Below are 6,000 nucleotides of genomic sequence, written 5' to 3'. Positions count from 1 at the left end.
GCAAAGGGAATATCAAAATGTTTTACTTTGGCCTTTTATGGGGTATGTATTGGCAGACAGCCCTGGTAACTTACCGTTGTCGTTGACACACCTGCTCGCTTGACTGCCACTGCAAAGAAGCCTGTGCATTGGCATTCTCCATGCGTGTAGCCTGCATGTCAGATAACCCTGACGTTTCTTGTATTGTCGTGCTGGCTGTCGGAATGATCAGCAGTACAAATAAGTTCGCTAAAATATTGGTGGGGACAATTTTGTCATCTTAAAATTTTGATTAGGACTAGTCCTTAGCGTCCCACCCTAAATATACGTCCATGTTATCTGATCAACTTTCTTGTCCATGCGAATCCCAGCTAGATCGCTAGTTTTATTTTTTTTCCATTCATTCAGTATGTGTCATATTTGTGTGGATAATGCTTAAATAGACATATATTAGACATACACTGGTGATCTTTTCAGCGATATCCGTTATATTGTCTCACTTGCAAACACTTCGTGAAAATGTAAACCACTAGGCGGAGGCAGAGCAGAACGCTCTGAAGAAGTATGCAGGGTCTTGTTGAATAGGCTATTCACTGATTTTATGCAAAGATCACCAGTTAATCTGCTCACCATCTAAACTGGGAATCAGTTGACACAACAGTGGGAATCGTTGACACAACATCACTGAAGACTTTAAAGTCGACGTTTCAACATTAAACTCGAAATTTCGAGAATAAAGTTGAAATATAATATTTAAACTTTATTTTTCGAAATTTCGAGTAATAGGCCTAATACTCGGTCATAGTCGTAGGCCTAGGCCTACCTGGACAGACCACCTGAACAGAAAACAATAGGCTAATTTCCATTTCCTCCTTCTCGTGATGCATCAAGTGCTTGATTTGACAAAGAACTTTTATTACGACCTCCAGATGTAACGCACACTGTTAAATGTGGCTGTAGGTTTTGCAGTACAGTACAGCTAAATTCTACAGTATGATACAATATCATGTCTTTACAGCACAGTGTTGTAGTTAATGTTGCATTCTGGGTAATATTATTGACGCGGGAATATATTACAGTACATTTCCCCGCATACTGTAACTTTGCTGCCACCTTGCTGTAATATCGAGAACGAAGTTCTGCCAACCCGACGACTTTACTCCTCTTCTGAAGACATGACCCATAGTGGAATGAGCGCGTCATTGAAATTTGGTGAGTTTGGTTTTCGCATTCATTAAGTAGTTTTACCCCGGCATTGTGTAGATTTTTGTTTAGTAAAAAGACGAGCATAGCTTGTTTGCTGGTATCAAAGCTGGTGTCGATAGCAAAGTATTGTCTCTGGCTTAAGCATAGCTAGCTTTAACAACAAGGTAGGCATAGCCTATTTGTTTAAATTAATCATCTAATCCTCTTTATGCCTTTCTTTTAACTTGTGTAAGTTTAAAGTTAAAAATATCGACTTGTCGTTGAAAAGTATTGTCTGTTGTTATTACCAGCTAACTTCAAGGACTAGCCTAAGTAAATTGAAAACGATGTCGACGACTCTCGTCCCCACTTAGAGACACGATTCTAGTCAGATATTTTAGCACTTCAAAACTAATAGTAAATGTATTTGCCCCTTTTTAATAGTTGTCTTCTATAATTTATTTTTCCATTTTACTATCCTGGCGACATACGTCTGTATATTGTGAAGTCTGTCATATAGCCCGTTGGCTCTTGTCTAAGCACAGCTAACCCTAGTTTTAATTAACAGCAAGGTAGGCCTATTTGTTTAAACTAAGATCATCTAGCCTTCTTTATGCAGGCATCTAACATTTCATTTTTTGTAAGTAATAGCATGACAAATTAACAAACTGTAATGCACATGTTTTTTTGTTTTGTTTTGTTTTGTTTTATACAGGTCACTGAAACTGTGGCAGAAGTAGAGGGGCACGAGAGATTGCCTGACACACCCAGACTCATTATGGTTGGTAAGTATGTTTTTCCTCTTCATTTGTATGTAAACTTTATTATTTAGCAATGGAATGGTTTTATAAAAGCCATATAACACTTGTGGTTGTGAGGTTGTTCTTGGATCTCCTTATGTGTGTGGTTACCTTTGTCTGAACTACACCCGAGAGGATATCCACGAACAACCTCACTCCCACTTGTGTTACATTGCATAAATATTATTAATCTTCATTAATCTGAATTTGATAGAATATGGGTATGGGTATTCCACTGCTTTTTTTTAAGGATCCCTGGTTAGCAGAATCTTGGTACTATCTTTTTGCAGTCTCTTCCACAGTTTGGCAGCTATAGTTGGGTTCTGAAACTATCTCTGTACCTCTGTTCTTTGAGTCTGGTGAGTGCTGCTGGTAGGTAAAAGAACCATAGCATTTGGGACAACAGTGACCACATTTGCTAATGCTAACAGATGAAAATGAAACTTCTTTGACCTTATCAGTTAGTGCTGGCTGATGTTTCACCATTTGGTCTATGTTGTACCAAGTCTTGTAGTTTTCATACCTTCTGACAGCACTTAGTAATGTGAAACAACAGGGTTATGGGTTGGTTGACTCCAGATAATACCTTAAACCACTGCTTTGTCATCAAGGATTTTCATATATTCTCTATAGGGTGTACATCTGAACTCGGTCTGTTATTGCATTGTTTCAGTTTTCAGTATTTTTGAAGTTCGTGTTCAAAATAAAGTACATTGTTTTGTTTTAGGACCCTCGCTCATGACAGCAAAAAGATGGATGGTGTCCATTGAAGGAAGAGTTGCTATTACATTCACTGGATCAGACAGTTTTCCTGCTGCTTTCGCCACTCTTTTTGCATCGTATTACGTCTTAAACATGGAATACCAAGAGTCAGCTGCATGCACTTTGGAGCTTGTTCAGAGGTAAGTTATTTTCTATATGTTTTATTTTTATCAATTATAAAATTATAGACTGGAAGTTAAAATGTAATCTCACATTATAGATTTCTGGTGAGAATTAATCCGGAAGATGGAAAGAAATGCACAGCCCGACAGGGAGTGAGCAAGAAGACCGGACGAATTGTCCAGAAAAAAGCACCACCCATCAACTCCCACGTTAATAACTTAATTCGCTCCTTGCTGGACTTTGAATGGCAGACCTCTAACTAAGCAGTTACATCTAACAGGTTTTGTGTGTGTGTGTGTGTGTGAGTAGGAGTTGAGTTTTTTCTCAACTCCTACTCAAGCGAGTAGGAAGCATTTCACACTGCTCCTGCTTCACCTATCCTTTTAGCAATTTCCACTCTTTTTCATTCTTTTATTTCATTTACAAGCTAGTTTAGCAAAGACAGTGAAACCAGTACATTTAAATCTGAAACTTTAGTGGTTAGTTTTTTACTTTAAATGAGCCAGCCAAGTCAACGAGCAAAAACTGAACGGCAATTCACCTTGAAGTTGGATTAAAACAAAATGCGCTCCTCCGGCCAGAGACCCAGGAGATCATGCCGAAAATGTACTGAGCTAGAACAGAGGATTTCTACTTTGGAATCAAAGATGCATGCCCTTCCATCAACGACAGATGAACTACGAGAGGCATCTCATGAAGTGAGTACAGCAACTACTGGAAATGCAGAGAATGTAACCCAGCAGTCTAATATCACTGCTAATAGAGCAGATGAATGCATCGACCTCACAAAGGGAAATGTGAGTACAGAGCCTTGGCACAGGCAAGGTGCCAGACCAAAAAACAAAAAACGTAATACAAGAACTGTAATTACCTCAACACCAGTAAATTCAGATGTTAACTTCAGGCCTCGTATCAGAAATACAGACAGATCAGCAAGCTACTACAGGGCTTGTGGTCCTAAGGGAAGCCCACAGCCCCTAACACTATGGAACAGATTTGAATGCCTCCGGGACGTGAGAGAGGAATTTTCCAGGGAACAGACCCAAAGCAGGCAGCGATCAAACCACAACAAAAGAAAGATGGGCACAGACAAGAAGCAGCACTCGACCCCTATTCATCCCACAACCCTCGTTCTAGGCGACTTTGCTGTGAGACATATAAATGGGGAAAGGATGATTGTATGTTGTTTCCCAAATGCTTCAGTGTCTGACACAAAAAACAAGCTTGCAGAACTGGTGTCAAAATATGCAACTATCAAGCGCATCATTGTGCATGTTGGAGCAAATGACATCTACAGAGAACAGCTGTATGTCAAAGAAGATTTCAAGGAACTTTTCTCTGCCCTATATGAGCTTGGAATACAAATTTTCATCAGTGGCCCACTCCCAGCAGAGGGAAGCTTTGTATTTTCCAGACTATTCAGTTTAAACACCTGGCTCGCAAAAACATGCTTTTCAGTTGGGATGAATTTTATTGACAATTTTAACCTTTTTTGGAATCGCAGGGAATACTTCAGACCAAATAGCACAGAGCTGAGTTGGACTGGGGCCAAGATCTTAACCGAATACTATCACCTCTCTCTCCTGCACCCAACATTTTTTCTGCCAACCTTGAGCCGAGCCTCTGATAAGCGCTCAGTGGCCATACAGACAGAACAAGCGGATGACATCAACAACTCAGCTAAACCAAAACACTCTGCACAGGCTGAAACAGAGATATGCCCAACCTCCCCTGCTGTGGGGCCCTCTGATAACCACCCGCTAGCCTCCACTGAAATGCAGACCTTGGAGAAACATAAACAACCAGCTCAACAATGCCAAGCCATGTCCACTGGACAAGATAAGATGGGTGCTGCTAAAATGACTCAAAGTCAATCACTGGCGTCAAACTCCCTGGAATCTCAGCAAACAAATGGATGTGATGAGCATGAGGAGATAGCACCTATCAAAGCTGCTGAGAGGATATCAGAAAGGAAGGGTCATGTTGTAACACCAGTACCAATACCCCTCCCCACCTCCGTCGTCTCCTTGTCACCACAAAGACACAACAACATGGAATACACTACTGGAATACATGCTGAAAGCGGAGCATCTGCAACAAACTTCCCAGAACCTCAGCAGGCAGATGGAGACTCTGGATCAATTTTCAACCCCAACCTCCTTGATTTCCCATCACCACCCACACCCAATCACGTCCCCACCCAATCAAACTCCCCAGGCCACACAGACCCCCCTAATCTCCCATCCCCATCCCCACCCCTTCATCCCACCACCCACTCAAACTCCACAGGATCCCCTGAATACCCATCACCATCCCCACCCAAGCACATGATGTTCCCTGCAAGAATGGAGAGACTGCTACCAGTAGCCATGCAGAGTTTTACTAGCCCAAGATCATTAGCACCAAAGAAGCGAAGGGCACCTCCACCCCCTCGCCCTCCCCCTCCCCGTTTAGAAGGATCTCTTAAGCAGCAGCAACCTCTTAGTTCATTTTCTCAGCCGGCATATAGCATGGAATGTGCAGTGGAAAATACAGATGGCAGCAGCAGGGGACAATTATATGATGACTGTACTGCATGATATTCTCAGGGTCCCTGCAATATAAATGGTACTGACAGTAGTTTTGAGAACATGCCGGGACCCAGTAAGCCCATGACATTCTCTATTCCTGTATTGACAAGAAATAGAACACAAATGCATCGAGCTTATAGGGTAAACCAGTCCAATCTCCTACCCGTACCACATCAACCTCAGATTTCCCCCATGGATCATATTTCCCCAACACTTAAACTAACAAAACTAGCACTCCTAAATATCAGATCTCTTTCAAACAAATCATTCTTAATTCATGATCTAATTTGCACACACAACCTTGATTTTTTACTTTTAACTGAGACATGGTTAGATCAAGCAAACAGTGCTGCTACTCTCATCGAATCAGCTCCCCCAAACTTCAGTTTTTTGAGTGCTACCAGAGCAAATAAAAGAGGTGGGGGGATAGCCACAATTTTCAAGACGTCTTTTCAGTGCAATCAGTCGTCATTCGGTGACTTTACTTCATTTGAATATCTGTGTGCATGCATTAAGTCTTCTCCTCAGATTTTATTACTGACAATTTACAGGCCTCCAAAACATTCAGCTAAAGTTTTTCT

The 6,000-nt window shown here is 41.3% G+C and overlaps 1 long non-coding RNA gene across 1 annotated transcript; it reads left to right on the top strand.

The window, feature by feature from the left end:
• The first annotated feature begins 893 nt into the window (after positions 1-893).
• On the top strand, positions 894-3,342 carry LOC121698924. The gene is made up of 3 exons (XR_006026892.1): positions 894-1,949; positions 2,692-2,866; positions 2,947-3,342. It is a non-coding gene; the product is annotated as an uncharacterized LOC121698924 (long non-coding RNA).
• The last annotated feature ends 2,658 nt before the right edge of the window (positions 3,343-6,000 follow it).

The sequence above is a fragment of the Alosa sapidissima genome, chromosome 23 (assembly GCF_018492685.1).
Source record: "Alosa sapidissima isolate fAloSap1 chromosome 23, fAloSap1.pri, whole genome shotgun sequence".
NCBI lineage: Eukaryota > Metazoa > Chordata > Actinopteri > Clupeiformes > Clupeidae > Alosa > Alosa sapidissima.
This window is presented reverse-complemented; position numbering and strand designations above follow the sequence as displayed.